The sequence below is a fragment of the Littorina saxatilis genome, linkage group LG1 (assembly GCF_037325665.1).
Source record: "Littorina saxatilis isolate snail1 linkage group LG1, US_GU_Lsax_2.0, whole genome shotgun sequence".
Classification (NCBI taxonomy): domain Eukaryota; kingdom Metazoa; phylum Mollusca; class Gastropoda; order Littorinimorpha; family Littorinidae; genus Littorina; species Littorina saxatilis.
The window spans coordinates 92,676,950-92,694,028 of record NC_090245.1 but is presented as its reverse complement, the minus strand read 5'-3'; the positions used below and the strand labels follow the sequence as shown (position 1 = coordinate 92,694,028).

The 17,079-nt window shown below is 38.1% G+C and overlaps 1 protein-coding gene and 1 long non-coding RNA gene across 4 annotated transcripts in view; one reads left to right on the top strand and one right to left on the bottom strand.

Annotated features, from left to right (window-relative positions):
- LOC138945829 (hemocyte protein-glutamine gamma-glutamyltransferase-like) overlaps positions 1–17,079 on the top strand; it is a 163,287-nt gene that overhangs the window by 48,187 nt on the left and 98,021 nt on the right. The gene's annotated exons all lie outside the window — the stretch shown is intronic.
- Positions 11,362–17,079, bottom strand: part of LOC138945691 (uncharacterized) — a 43,141-nt gene continuing 37,423 nt past the window's right edge. Inside the window, exon 4 of the long non-coding RNA XR_011449088.1 lies at positions 11,362–12,953. This is a non-coding gene — a long non-coding RNA (uncharacterized lncRNA). The remainder of the gene's footprint in view (positions 12,954–17,079) is intronic.

Sequence of the window (17,079 nt, the reverse complement as noted above, 5' to 3'; positions counted from 1 at the left end):
AGGGCAGGAGCAACACCACGATCAGAGGCCTTAGCGTACAAAGAGAAGTCTACCAACAACAGAGTTCCCTTTGTTATCACACACAACCCTGCCAATCCTCCTCTGCGGGAATGGTTGAAGGAAAATCAGGAAATACTGCACTCAAGTACCCGAATGAAGGAAGCGGTACCTGAACTGCCAGTGGTTGGAGAAAGAAACGCCAAAAGCCTCAAACATATGATTATGCCCACTGTCCTTCCCCCAGCCCTCACCGTAGACTCTGACTCAGGTGTTGCAAAATGTGGTAAAACATGCATCATATGCAAAGAACACTTGACAGAAACCAAGACCTTCACCAGTGCCAGTACAAGAGAACACTTTAAGGTCAGACACCGCATGTCTTGCACATCGTCCAACATTATCTACATGCTGTACTGCAACAAGTGTGACCATGCACAGTATATCGGGGAGACAAAAAACAGTCTCAAAACCCGCTTCTACTTGCATAGGTCACACATCCAAAAAAATGTTGGTACACATGTGACAATGCACTTCAGTTTACCTGGACACTCACTGCAGGACATGCGGTGTTTACCCAACGAACAGGTGTACACCAACAACCCTACACACAGGCACGAGAGGGAACAGTTTTGGATCAGAAAGCTACAAACAGTCTTTCCAAGTGGACTAAACACTGTCACCAAATAAATGTCAGATGTGACAACACCTGATAGTTGATGTAACATTCCTGCGATCACGTCCGGGACGTGTTTAACTTTTGAAAGTAAATTTGACTACAACTGTGTAAAAGATATGTACTTTTCATGAACCGCCTGTTTTACAGTGATGAACTTGTATACATTGTTTTCAACCATAGGGACAACCCTATCAATTGAGAAAGGAAACTAACTTGCGTCGATCCAGAACTTACCACATCGGATGTTGAAAACAGAAAAACAATTAATCTACTTGCTAACGTATTAACATGTCAACGCACATAAGCGGGCATGTAAATCTGCATGTGCCCGTTAATACAACAATATGTATGTGTGTGTGCGCGCGCGCGCGATTGCGTGTGTGTGCGTGTGTGTGGATGTACCTGTGTCAGTGTGTGTGTGTCTGTGGGTACATGATGATATGCAGGGGTGTGTGCTAGCACGTGCGAACGCACTCAGTGGTCATGCAACGAGCGTTCATGTGCATACTATCTTTCACCTTTACTTGCCCGTTTTGAAGTCCTCAATGTCTCCCACCCACCTTGTTATCATCCAGGTACGTGTTCAGCACTGCATCATCTTTAACAATCCACTTGTTTAGAACTAGGCTTTGAATTGTTACTGTCTTATTCATTTTTGGAATTCCGGCACGCAAAACATATTACGTCATGTATAATTACGTCATAGACAGACATTGCGTCAAAGGATATTTGTAAACATCGTGCGAGCTAATAATAGAACACCCTGACGAAGGCCACGAGGCCGAAATATTGGTGAAAACGTGAAGGCTTGTTTTGGTTATTTTTTCCATATTTGTTTGTATATATATATATATATGGTCAAGGCTCAGGAGGTGGCTCGAGTGCAGAAATCACCAGCTGACATTTTTGACTGCGATTCTAAGGTTGAAGATAAAGAATTAATGAAATCAAACTGTTGTCACTTGTTCTTATATAATCAAAGCTTCGTGTGATGACATAAAATGAGTTAAACTTGCTTTCTGTCATTAAAAAACAATTTTTTTTAATGAAAAATCGACGATCGTGGTGGAAGAAAAACGTGACAGACATACCTGTGTGTCACTTCAGACGGCATTTTTCACCATAACAAGATCGAATCAAGAGTTAATTTATTGATTTCCGAATTCTTAAAACGTTATCAATTCCTATTGACGTTACGTGCGTGTCAAATATTTGTTCGTTTCTTGTTTATATAGAGCGTCATCAATCGTGCTCAAACGCAACGCGTGGTGTCATGTTTGGGTGATAGCGATCGATGTTAACTTGAAAGAAATATCCGCATCCAACACACGTGATTAACCTCTAATCTGAAAGATTTTATGTTTTAGTTCTTGGATTAATCAGCAAGCGAACATTTTAAACTCTGATGCAGCAAGAAATTTACATTGATTTTGCGGAAGCGATATGGTGTCAACAAACCGTTGCGTTTGGACACGAAAAAGGAACAATGTATGTGTATTTTTCACTCCATTTTTTGGAGATTAATCCGGCATGGAAGTGAAAACCACTCCAATTTAGAATATTGCGCCATTTGAAGACAAAGCGCGCGATGGACGCCGAGGATAGGCCGAAAGGTAAGGGTTTTATTTTGGCGTCATTTGTTGAGTTTGTGCAAATCCAGCGAAATTATGGATAGAATATGAAGTAATGACCACATTAGGCTTTCGAGTGCTGAGTTCTGTTTCTCTGATAAAACTAGAGATCCTGTCTGAATAGTTGTGCTTTCATCAACACTTTCCTACGTTCCTACATTTGTCAATTTTTGCTTTGTCATGTGCATTCATGCCGATCATGTGGTGTCACTGTTGCGTTTTTGGTTTGATAGAGCTAAGGGCACGTTTCATGATATTGAGGATTGCAGTTTCCCCCTCACACACAATATTCCAAAATAATAAATAGTCAAACAGGGGCCAAAAAACAGTTTGCACCAAGAGTTCAACTTTGTATCTATCCAAAACAGTAAAAAAAATTATATGAACATTCGTATTTCCAAGATGATTGGCGTTCCAAGACGCTATATCCTAAAACCCCCAAAACATGCTTTTACAACTTCAGTGCATAATAACTGCCCAAAGGTGCTGTTTAAAGCAACCATTGATAATAATTTTTAACATACTCCTTGAACACATTAAGAAAAATCGTTAACTTGCAAATAAAGGGACAGCATTGATCAGAACAATGGTAAGATGAAGGACGCTACTTATATTTTGTACATTTTTTATCTTTATCGTTTCCTGTAGACCTCAGAAGTTCTAGCCAACTTAAGAAATCATTCTAAAATCGAAAAACAAACATCTATACATTTTGTACGCAAAGTAGATTGATATTTGACACAGTCACACAGACATACGTGGGCTATGGGGCAACCCTACCCCCTAAATTTGAAAACGGGGTCAATTTCTTAACTGCATGCATTCAGCAAAACAATCCCTAAAAAAAAAAATTTTCACAAATGAACTTATGACTTTAGAAAAGCATTCAAAAATGCATATATACAACGCTTTTTCTTTGGTCCCAATTCAAGGGGGTGTGCTATTCTCAGGTAACACTGTGAACGCTCAAATGAGACTTGGTCACATGTCAAAAAAAGTAATCCCCCCTGTTGTTCATGGTTGGTTGGTGGGATTTTTTTTATCTGAGCCATTGGCAAGCATGAAATGTCATCAACATTAGGAAAGACATAGTATCTCCCATTGTCTTTTGCGCGCAAACACTTCACACAGATCTCCTCTCGATCTGGCCCATCGAGGAAATGGGTTGACTTGGGGATGATCACCGCCCTGTATCTCTCCACCTTTCCATCCATGCTGACAAAGTCAGCGGTCACAAAGTCCCCAACTTGAATGTCTCACTGTGGGACAAAGAACCTGGTTTTCACGACTGGCACCACATGGTTGGCTGACCACGCGGCATCCAGTGGCGTGTTGTGGGTAGACGTCCATTGGACATAAATTGGGAAGGACGTCGCTGGATCATCTGGTTTGCATACTTTGTTCATGTACAACATTTAGTCAAGCTGTCGAACTAACAGAATGAAACTGAACTCACTGCATTTTTACAGCAAGAGCGTATACTCGTAGCATCGTCAGTTCACCGCTCGATGCAAAGGCAGTGAAATTGACAAGAAGAGCGGGGTAGTAGTTGCGCTGAGAAGGATAGCACGCTTTTCTTTATCTCTATTCTTTTTAACTTTCTGAGCGTGTTTTTAATCCAAACATATCACATCTATATGTTTTTGGAATCAGGAACCCACAAGGAATAAGATGAAATTGTTTTTAAATCGATTTCGGAATTTTTTTTTTAATAATAATTTTTATATTTTTAATTTTCAGAGCTTGTTTTTAATCCGAATATAACATATTTATATGTTTTTGGAATCAGAAAATGATGAAGAATAAGATGAACGTAAATTTGTATCGTTTTAAAAACAAATTATTTTTTTTTACAATTTTCAGGTTTTCAATGACCAAAGTTATTAATTAATTTTTAGCCACCAAATTGAAATGCAATACCGAAGTCCGGCCTTCTTCAGAGATTGCTTGGCCAAAATTTCAATCAATTTGATTGAAAAATGAGGGTGTGACAGTGCCCCCTCAACTTTTACAAAAAGCCGGATATGACGTCATCAAAGGTATTTATCGAAAAAAATAAAAAAAATATCCGGGGATATCATTCCCAGGAACTCTCATGTCAAATTTCATAAAGATCGGTCCAGTAGTTTGGTCTGAATCGCTCTACACACACACACACACGCACAGACAGACACACACACACACACACACACACACCACGACCCTCGTCTCGATTCCCCCTCTACGTTAAAACATTTAGTCAAAATTTGACTAAATGTAAAAATAAAAATAAAAAATGGGATAGCGGCGAAACGGGATTGCGCCAAAATGGGATGCGGTAGTAAGATGACGCTTAGCTTGTGAAATGTCGCCAAAATGGGACGGCGGCAAAACGGGATTGCACGTAAATGGGATATTGCGCGAATTATAAACGAAGGAGTAGGCCCTAAGTTTCTCGTACGAGATGTTTACTGGGAGTAAATATTTGGGGAGTAAAAATTTAGTTCCTTGTGGAGTTCTTTTTTCGTACAAGATTTTTACTGGAAGTTTACTCCGGAGTCAATTTTTCGTGGAGTAAAAATTTTGTGTTACACCGGTTCATGACCGTTGTGGTAACGAGCGCACATTGCTGTCTCCATATTTATTGTGTTCCTACGAATCGAAAGTACGATCGCCACGCCCTTCTGTCATTGAAGGCAACGTTCGATATTTCCGTCTGTCAGCGTCGCCAACGTTCGACAGATTGTACTACTGTTACTCACAAACTTTCAATTTACACAATGAAATGCCAATAACATGCAAACACAACAATGGGAGACGAAGGGAAAACCTACTAGCGATTGAAATTATGCAAACGAACTCACAAATCCCTCACTTTCCGAATGCAAACGCTGCAAATCCGTATGCGTGCGTCGCTGTGTCGAACGTTGGGTTGACGAACGTTGCTGACAGACGCAACAAAACTTGATCAAAAGGCACTAAAAACGATTAAATGTTTTACTCACTGGGTATCGCATTCCTCTTTTTCTTCCTGCAGACGATCTGAAGCGGTTGAAACGTCGTTTCCGATGAAAGGCTCGGTTATTTCCGTTAAAAACAAAGTTTGCCGAACGTGTGATTCAGTCTACAGACACCGGTCGGATCACAACAAAAATGTTCATTCTTTGCGATTTTGTGATACTGTTGATGATACACCTGCTTTCCAGTGAAGAACATCAATAAAATGATGTTCACAAGAAAGAATAACAGACAAAAGCACGCGATGTGTAAAATTAGGCTTTGCTTTTCAAACAAAGCACGTGGTTTTTTTTACTGACAGACACTTTCGGTGGCGATTGAAAATTTTTCCAGAAACGGTTTTATGCTCCCATTTGATATTTTTTCCCTATTTTATCTAGTCAGAGACTAACCTTGTGTATTAATTGAATTAATAACCCCATTATCATAAGTTTTGTGTGTTATTTTCGTGTCTGTTGAATCACACTTTGAGATGGGGTCATGTGACAGAAGGAAATGGTGTCTGTCAGGATTCACACGTTCGCTTCGAAAAACTCGCTCAAATAATTGCTCAAACACAAACATTTTAGCTTTTATTTATTTTTTTTGTATTGCAAATACCATACTTACTCATGCCAAGCAGAAAGAATGATGAAAATCAACACAGTAAGCAAGTAATTTGAAGGCAAAGTTTACACACATCAAAGAGTCTGATTACCGTGAAACCTGCCTAAGTACGTTTTCAACCATCAATGATGCATCCCTTCATGAAATCACTTCGTGAAGTACCCCTAAAAGTCATTTACTCCGATTTACAAGATACGTGGTTGATATTATGGGATGCAGGAGATCAAACGCAACTTTACACCAAGTCCGAGGTCGGCAGCGTTATGTTTAAACTCGTTCAACTAAATGTCTTCTAACATACACTAATTTTTGTGGCAGATTGAATACTATGCATTAACATCATCATTGGGTCTGAACTTGTAGACCCTTATTGTGTCTGATCGCCGAGTGCTAGTTTTATGTCCAAACATAACTTGACGCTATGCACAGTCGATCTCTGCTGCCACGGCTGGTGTAATGTTAGGTTTGGGCACTCGGTTTTTTACTTATTTTATTTTTGGTAAAGAAAAACAGATGTAGAATTTAATATTGATATTATCTGTTTCAAATAACTTTCCCCCCCATAGAAACCACGTTTTTGTTGTAGTTAGTGTGATCCATGTCCAAACACAACATAACACATCGGTGTCAGCTTGAACTGTCACAGTGTTGTAGTGTAATATTGAGTTTAATTTTTATAGTTTCTTAGTCTATTTTCATCTAGCTTTCCTTTTTATCTAGCATTTTGTACAGGTAAATGTAGACTATACATTTTTTTCCTTTTAATTGGTTTGAACATGGTCTTAAGTTATGTTTGGGCATTTTTTCATGGTACAAAAACTTTTTCTAAGGTTGCCCCTCACCTATTCAGTGAACTTAGCTCTGTAGCAGCCTTTTATGTGCACACAATGGCATCTGAATTGGATGGCTTACTTACACCCATAGTTCCAGAGGATGTAATTTTATCTTTTGTCACGGGGTCATGTTATGTTTCATGGCGTCATGTTATGCTCAAACAGCAAATTTTCTGTGCAAAGATAAAAGATTAAGTTTACACATCAGATTATTTGGTGGCTAATAATTACCTACCATCGCTGCATGTAGATAGCTGTCCTCCTGTTCTTTTATTATGTTTGGTTTTGCCACTTTAGCCTGATTAAGACTGTGTCACGGCGTCATGTTATGTTTCATGGCGTCAAGTTATGTTTAAGTGTTTTAATTTCAGAATAACTTTTTCTAATGTTGTGACTTGGCTATGCAGTTAACTGTGCAATGTAGCTACCAACGCTATGCACACAATGGCTTCTGAATTTGATATTTTATTTGCATCTTTAGCTCCAGATGATGTAAGTTTATCTTTTGTCACGGCGTCATGTTATGTTCAAGCATGGCTACTTTTTCTTTTTTCCCTCTCATTTAAAGACAAGGTAACACATCCACTTTTTTTTTTTGGCAAAGGAAATAATGTATGTAACAATGTTTTATTATTATTTAATGCCAAAATGATTGATTTGGGCGTGTTCTTGGTTTAATTTTTGGCATTTTCGGGTATTACGCAGCATCCAGTGAAGGATGGCTCTATTATTGATTTAATTTGATGACTATAATTAGTATTTTCATTATGATATTTTGGAGACACACAAACATTATCTATGTTTTCTGTTTTGGACTCAGTATTGATAGTATTTTGTCTTTGAACTCCATGCTGCATTTTGACTTAGTGTTTTGGTGTCATGTTATGTTTAAGCAATTTCAAGCTCAGGTATTTGACCCAATTAGAGATTCTTACCTGCTTATCTTGTTTGTATTGATGGATGTGTGGTCTAGCAATAAAGAAACACCACCAACATTTCTTTTTGTTTGTTCTTGGATCATTAAATTGCCTGAATCTGAAATTGTGATGGCGTCATGTTATGTTTGAACATTGATATTATTTTTGTAAATACATCTAAACGATGGCTCAAGTGTGAAAAACATTTTTCGTAGAAGTTTAGCATGACCATACCTAGTAAATTGTCAGGAAATTGTCAGCTTGTAATAACATTGAAATTTGTTCTTGCATGTCACACTCATTGGTGTCACCTCCTGAGCCTTGACCATATATATATATATATATATATATATATATATATATATATATATATATATATATATATATATATATATATATATGTTAAAAAGTAGGCATTAGAACTTGTCTACCAGGGAATTAGAATGTTTACGCTCTTGGCATTTATGTGGGTTTAGTGTGTGTGTGTGTGTGTGTGTGTGTGTCAGTTACAAACACAATTTACTCCTTACTCATACTTAAAACTTGTTCTTGTCATTGTGTTTGGAACCGGCACGGTTGGCCTAGTGGTAAGGCGTCCGCCCCGTGATCGGGAGGTCGTGGGTTCGAACCCCGGCCGGGTCAAACCTAAGACTTTAAAATTGGCAATCAAGTGGCTGCTCCGCCTGGCGTCTGGCATTATGGGGTTAGTGCTAGGACTGGTTGGTCCGGTGTCAGAATAATGTGACTGGGTGAGACATGAAGCCTGTGCTGCGACTTCTGTCTTGTGTGTGGTGCACGTTATATGTCAAAGCAACACCGCCCTGATATGGCCCTTTGTGGTCGGCTGGGCGTTAAGCAAACAAAAAAGAAAATTGTGTTTGGATTTAAGATCAGTTCCTTTGTCATTCATTTGTCAGTAGGGACAGAAGATGAGAAGACCTGGCCAGTGAATGTGGATGAAAAGCAGTGCTATCCAAGTCCAGCTGTGATCGATGGGGAAACTACAGCTACAGGGGCAGTAAATGTCCACTCAGTATTGGTTGTACTGAGCATTACAACTTGTTGCTATTGTAAATTTGTGTCAATGTTTTAAAGGCCCACTACGCCTCATTTAAAAAGTTGTCCTCACCTTTAAAATGGGATAAGACCATCCTTCCACTTGGTCACAGACCAAAAATCAACACTTTGACTGCTTTCTGTAGTGAGGTAGATGTTTTGGTGGTTTCGGTGAATTTTTTTTTTCTTTAGAAGAAGCTGTACCTGAATTTATTCTTTAAAAGGATACCACTCTGCATAGAGAGCCTTGAGGCAGTTTATTTTTGGTATGCAACTATAAGTGCCCGTATGGTCTTATTTCATGTAAAAGCCTCGTAGGGGATGTCGTCAGACGTCCGACATAGACAGATTGAAAGGCTCAAATGTCCGATTCACATAGCCGCATGGCGGTCAGATGTCCTATTGTTATGAACTGAGCGCTGTCATTGTCCGATAAGAACTTCATTCCTTCGGACAGCGCACTATTCTATATTTTTCTCTCAAGATACACATTTTCAAAAAGCGACCGAGCACTCTCGCGTACATGTGCACTGAAGTTGTGCAGTGCGGATCTTGTGTTTTCGGGAATTCCAAACCGTATGTGATATGGGCTGTTTGGGTACACCTGTCTGCAGCACATTAAAGTTAGGAGTACGGGAGACATAAGTCTTGCGTCTGCTTTTGGTTTCAGTTCGAGACATTTTGACGAAGCGCATTGAATTATGCCACCGAAATAAAACTAAGGCCTGTCCACTTACAAAAACTGCTCGGTCAAAGTAAAATCTTACATTTTGTTAAGGAAATGTGCGGCAGTAAAATTGAATTTGGAGAATACATGGAATAACCTGGTTTTCTGGGAAGTGACGTAAAAATAAATAGAACAATTGTGAATACTTCTTCTTCTTCTTCTGTGTTCGTGGGCTGAAACTCCCACGTACACTCATGTTTTTGCACGAGTGGATTTTTACGTGTATGACCGTTTTTACCCCGCCATTTAGGCAGCCATACGCCGCTTTCGGAGGATTGTGAATACTGATCGACATAGAGTGCCGTTGCTATGGAAACAGTCGTTACATTGGATTTCTAGGAAACAGTTTAACAGCGACATCATACATCAGAAATTCCTAATATTTGGCACAAAGATGCACATGTATCATATCTACAATCATATAGTACGATTTTTTTTTACAACAGACTACAGTTGAATTTTAATATCTTTTGTCATAAGAATGAACGAATTTCTCACTGTATATTCATTACAATAATTAATTCAAATTCAACTGTAGTTGTTTAAAAAAAAAACACGTTCTATATGATTGTAGATATAGTACATGTGTATCCTTGTGCCAAATATTATAAATTTCTGATGTATGATGTTTTCTAGAAATCCCATATGACGCTGTAAATGCCAGCAACAGCAGTCAATATTCATCCACAATGTTTTCATTCATTTTAATAAGTCACTTCAATAACTGCCCAGAAAACTAAGTTATTCCTTGACTGTATTCTTCAAGTTTAAGTTTGGTAATTTTACTGCCGCACATTGCCTTAAGTCATAAATAAAGGGTTCCAGTAACATACTATTCTTCTTTATTGATTATGAACTTTGGAAGGTTAGATGTTCGATCTGTTTTAAAAAAAATATTTCCTTGATGTGTTGTACTAAGATCAACCGTCTGCTTGGACATACACTATAGATCCACTACCTGACTGCTGTCTGCGGAAAATCGATTAATTCATAGAAAAATATGCCTTACAGGGAAGCAGCTAGCCGGTTGACTGTACATGTGTTTGTGTAGAGGTGTTCTTATTGCATGTTCAAGCCAGGACAAATGGTGACCTGAAACATTTACACATTACATATGCAGACCTGGTTACTGTACGAAATTTGCGTACAATCTTACGAAATTGAAGACCGCTGTACGATTATACGCCAGACATTAAAATCATACGCAAAAAATCGAGAATATTCCTGTACATCGCTGAAGGGGTTTTTGTGTGAAGATGGAACATGACTACCTTAATTATGGGGTTCTTCAGGAGTTAAAAATATGTCTGAAGAGGACTGTGTGAGCCTAGAAAGCAATGTGTAAAGAGGACTGTATGAGACCAGAAAATACTGACCAGTGCAGTGACAGAAATGAAGGGCTGACTCAATATTGCTGACAGCAGCTGATGCAAATTTTCCTCAGAGGTCAAAAATAAAAATTATGTTTTTCTATCATTCGTTTTGTGTCACATTTTCAAATATCTAATAGTGTATGGGTTTTTTTTCAACAAAAATGTTTTAATTTACTTTCAGCACAAATTCTTTCTTAAATGTATTTACAGTCTTTAAATAATGGGGTTTGAGGGGGGAATAAAGCACAGTGTGTACCGCGAGAATGAATTGTACACCTTAAAATTTTGATTGTACACATTTTTAGCCTCATTTGTACACCAGGAAATTTTAGTGGTAATCAGGTCTGCATATGTATGCAGGACTGCTACTTTTAAGCTTCGGTGCAAGTGTGATGATATATTTGTTTGACTGATTATGGGCATTAAAATAAAACTGCAAAAAGAATACTTACACTTGAGATCTGATTTTGTGTGTGTCTGTGTGTGTGTGCGCATGAGGGTGTGTGTGGGCCGTTTGACATACTTGCAGAAGAAACAAACAGAGGTAACTGATAAACTGCATTTATTAACACAAAGATGTAAACAAAGTGAGTTCACACATTTCACAAAAGTAAAACAAGGCAGTCTCACATGCATTCACAATATTTAGTACTTACATGAATGGCCAAAGATTATAGGCTGAAAATGCAAGTTCTAAATTGGCACATTTGTACATGTAGCTGCATCCGCTAGACATATATATATCCATCTTACAATAAAAAAAATAGTGGTTAGGACATCGGCCTAAACATCTCTAGGTCCTAGGTTCGAATCTCTGCAGAGGCATTTAACTTTTCCCCTTGGTTGAAATAAAAATGCTCAATCCAGAGAGAGCAACCGTAAAAGTTACCAGGGTAAAAGTAAAGCGTTGAATGCTCTATGAAGGTCATGCCAGCAGTGTGGGTCAAGATTCAGGCCGCCTTCTATGCACAGAATTCTGTGTAGGATTCTCAGCTCTATCTTTACAAACACATAATCCCCAATAGCCATACAGTGGAACCCCCCTTTTAAGACCCCCTCCACTTTAAGACCTTGTTTTCTCAGACTTTCTGTTCATAACCTCTGTAAATTTTAAATTTTACCTCTATTTTAAGACCCCCTCCTTTTTAAGACCTGATTTTCTCAGATTGTTGGAGGTATTAAAAGGGGGGTTCCACTGTAGCTGTAAGACATAATTTTGTTTAAAACACTTATGGCTTTTGGGGGAAATAAATTAATAAGAAAAGACATCACCACACTAAGAAGTCAGGGTGCTGACTTTTGCTATGTGACCAAGTGGAAGGATTTTCTTATCCCATGCAAAAAGCCTGATGAAGGTCTGACACAGTGAGGCGAAGTGTTTTAATGAGGCAGAGCAGGCCTTTAAAAAATAAGTTCACCACATCCAAGTGAAAGACACAATCTTGGCAAACTGTATTACAAAAGCAACATTTCAGCACAACATAAGAATGAATTGAACCATCAAGGATGCACCAGAACGACCCAAAAACAGAATCAATGAAAATTTTAAACAAGATAAAGTACTGACTAGGATTCAAAGGAAGAAAAATTCATGGGTTAACACATTTCATGTGCATAATGCAGTTAAAAGATCTAAATTCTAATATTGTAAACAAAGTCTATACATGAACACGCATTGACCGAAACATACACACACATCTCCCACAGCTAAGCCTGTGTGTAAAATACTGCCTGTGAACAGCTTAACTTAAAGCACTCAAACAACATAAAAGATAATACCACTTTATGTAGTAAAAACAAACAAACCGCTGTTTGCTGTAAGAAAATATCTGCATACCAAACACTACCTGTATTTAGTTGAATTGACAACTTACATTTATAAGTCAAAATGTACCCTTGATCCACATCGCACCACACATTATTTGTGTAGAATGTTATTGTTAATGTGTTACATGTTCATTTCACCACTAAGGCAACAGAAAACCTCTGTTAAGTGTCAGCATCTTCAGATGGACTATATTAAAGCAGTTCTGGTAGCTCCGTCAGCACAGAATGGACTGAATCTGATCATCATCCGCAGCAAAGCCAGGCACTACTCTGCAAGCTGCCTGCACGTCATATCTCGGCACCTCATTTCCTGGAAAATAAAGAAAATGTATTACTCAGCACATCCAGACTTTGCTGTGCACTGATGGGGATATGTTTTGGGTATCGAGAAGAGGGTGTGTGTTGGGGGTGGGGGTGCGGGAAGGTAGGTAGGAGGTAATACTTGTTCTTCACAAGATCAGTGGGATGGAGAATGGTGGGGGTGATACTGACAGTGACAACTATGAACTAAACTGTAAACCTTATCTACTATATAATACTGGTAGGGTTTTCGGTGATTTTTCGATTCCTGTGACCAAACCGCGCGGATTTGTGCCTTCTCCTTCGGTTACCATGCTAACGTGACCCAGGAAATCGATTCCGCTAGGTCCCGACTTCCAATTTTGTCCACGAACAAAGTTTGAAGAGGTTTGTCTCGCAAATTTGAGCAGACAACAGTGAACTTTGACCTGAACTTTGACCTCGCCGAAAGAGATCTTCTGTGATTGGTTCTTCTTCAACTTTCGGTTCGACTAAACACGCGACCGCACCTCAGACGAACCTAGCTGTGTGTTTTATTTCTCTACCCCAGACGAACCTAAAATAATAAGAAGATAGATAGATCTGTTTATCTGTTAATGGAACTCCAAAATATTCCATAGATTTGTTTACTTAATTTTTAAAACATAAGTTCGAAACATTATCACCTGATAAGTCGCCGTATAACCTTATAGGTTCCAGCGACTAAATATTTTCCCCCGGTGCAACCATAGACATGTACGTCATCATGATCTCCCCTTAATTTGACCGTTATTTTGGCTGTCTTAGTGAAATGGTAAGATATATCTCTATGTTTTTTACATGTAAGTGTTCGGAAAAAATACAGTTATAGCAGTTATGTACAAAAATAAGCAGCATATGCTCTTTTCGCCAAAGTAAAGTCCTTTTTTCTTCTGGTTTCTTATATGTGTCACAGCACACCGCAAGCTTTTAGGCGAATAGCAAGTGAGTGGTATATATATATCATCAATTTTATATTAGGTAACGGTGTAAATTACTTGCCATGTTCATGTCCATTATACGTTTTCCATATTCCATATGTGTCATTTAATTGTGTGTTGCTTGATGCCATGTATTTATGCGTGTGTGTGTGTACATGACTTTAAATAAGCATGGATGGATGTGTGCACTCGATTGTGTGTGTGAACCATGTATTTATTTTCTGTTGTCAATTACATATGTTATACTATGCGTTTGAATCATTAAGTATTTTAGACGTCATACTTTTTTTCGTATCTTCACGATGGCTTTTTACCCGTTTAAATTTTAATGCTTCCAACTTTCAAAGCGCTGCACGGCTGGGAAGAGATGCGCACTTTTATCACTGTTGTTCATGTAGACGTAATCATGGATTCATGCAAACGTCATACCTGCTGTATTTTATTTTGTTTGTTTGTATAGTCGCGTGCGGTCGCGCAGTCTTTTTGGTCAGTTCCGATTACCTCCCATTGATGCGAAAACCTATATGACTGTTTTTTGTTATTTTTCTCTCTGTTAATTCACCAGTGGCTATGTAACATGTGTTACAGAATTGCACCGGTGTTAGGGTTAACATTTTATTTTTCACCAAGAGAATATAATTCATTATATGCGGGATAATGTGCGGGGGGGGGGGGGGGGGGGACGAACCTAAAATAATAAGAAGATAGATAGATCTGTTTATCTGTTAATGGAACTCCAAAATATTCCATAGATTTGTTTACTTAATTTTTAAAAGATAAGTTCGAAACATTATCACCTGATAAGTCGCCGTATAACCTTATAGGTTCCAGCGACTAAATATTTTCCCCCGGTGCAACCAAAGACATGTACGTCATCATGATCTCCCCTTAATTTGACCGTTATTTTGGCTGTCTTAGTGAAATGGTAAGATATATCTCTATGTTTTTTACATGTAAGTGTTCGGAAAAAATACAGTTATAGCAGTTATGTACAAAAATAAGCAGCATATGCTCTTTTCGCCAAAGTAAAGTCCTTTTTATATTTAGTCAAATTTTGACTAAATATTTTAACATCGAGGGGGAATCGAAACGAGGGTCGTGGTGTATGTGCGTATGTGTGTGTGTGCGTGCGTGTGTGTGTGTGTGTGTGTAGAGCGATTCAGACTAAACTACAGGACCGATCTTTATGAAATTTGACATGAGAGTTCCTGGGTATGAAATCTCGGAACGTTTTTTTCATTTTTTTGATAAATGTCTTTGATGACGTCATATCCGGCTTTTCGTGAAAGTTGAGGCGGCACTGTCACGCCCTCATTTTTCAACCAAATTGGTTGAAATTTTGGTCAAGTACTCTTCGACGAAGCCCGGGGTTCGGTATTGCATTTCAGCTTGGTGGCTTAAAAATTAATTAATGACTTTGGTCATTAAAAATCTGAAAATTGTAAAAAAAAATAAAAAATTATAAAACGATCCAAATTTACGTTTATCTTATTCTCCATCATTTGCTGATTCCAAAAACATATAAATATGTTATATTCGGATTAAAAACAAGCTCTGAAAATTAAATATATAAAAATTATTATCAAATTTTTTTTTTCGAAATCAATTTAAAAACACTTTCATCTTATTCCTTGTCGGTTCCTGATTCCAAAAATATATAGATATGATATGTTTGGATTAAAAACACGCTCAGAAAGTTAAAACGAAGAGAGGTACAGAAAAGCGTGCTATGCAGCATAGCGTAACCACTACCCCGCTCTTCTTGTCAATTTCACTGCCTATGCCGCGAGCGGTGGACCACGAGTATACGGTCTTGCTGCGTTGCATTGCGTTCAGTTTCATTCTGTGAGTTCGACAGCTACTTGACTAAATATTGTATTTTCGCCTTACGCGACTTGTTTCTTCTGGTTTCTTATATGTGTCACAGCACACTGCAAGCTTTTAGGCGAATAGCAAGTGAGTGGTATATATATATCATCAATTTTATAGTAGGTAACGGTGTAAATTACTTGCCATGTTCATGTCCATTATACATATTCCATATGTGTCATTTAATTGTGTGTTGCTTGATGCCATGTATGTATTTATGTGTGTGTGTGTGTACATGACTTTAAATAAGCATGGATGTGTGTACTCGATTGTGTGTGTGAACCATGTATATATTTTCTGTTGTCAATTACATATGTTATACTATGCGTTTGAATCATTAAGTATTTTAAACGTCATACTTTTTTTCGTATCTTCACGATGGCTTTTTACCCGTTTAAATTTTAATGCTTCCAACTTTCAAAGCGCTGCACGGCTGGGAAGAGATGCGCACTTTTATCACTGTTGTTCATGTAGACGTAATCATGGATTCATGCAAACGTCATACCTGCTGTATTTTATTTTGTTTGTTTGTATAGTCGCGTGCGGTCGCGCAGTCTTTTTGGTCAGTTCCGATTACCTCCCATTGATGCGAAAACCTATATGACTGTTTTTTGTTATTTTTCTCTCTGTTAATTCACCAGTGGCTATGTAACATGTGTTACAGAATTGCACCGGTGTAAGGGTTAACATTTTATTTTTCACCAAGAGAATATAATTCATTATATGCGGGATAATGTGGGGGGGGGGGGGGTGAGACGAACCTAAAATAATAAGAAGATAGATAGATCTGTTTATCTGTTAATGGAACTCCAAAATATTCCATAGATTTGTTTACTTAATTTTTAAAAGATAAGTTCGAAACATTATCACCTGATAAGTCGCCGTATAACCTTATAGGTTCCAGCGACTAAATATTTTCCCCCGGTGCAACCAAAGACATGTACGTCATCATGATCTCCCCTTAATTTGACCGTTATTTTGGCTGTCTTAGTGAAATGGTAAGATATATCTCTATGTTTTTTACATGTAAGTGTTCGGAAAAAATACAGTTATAGCAGTTATGTACAAAAATAAGCAGCATATGCTCTTTTCGCCAAAGTAAAGTCCTTTTTTCTTCTGGTTTCTTATATGTGTCACAGCACACTGCAAGCTTTTAGGCGAATAGCAAGTGAGTGGTATATATATATCATCAATTTTATAGTAGGTAACGGTGTAAATTACTTGCCATGTTCATGTCCATTATACGTTTTCCATATTCCATATGTGTCATTTAATTGTGTTGCTTGATGCCATGTATGTATGTATGTG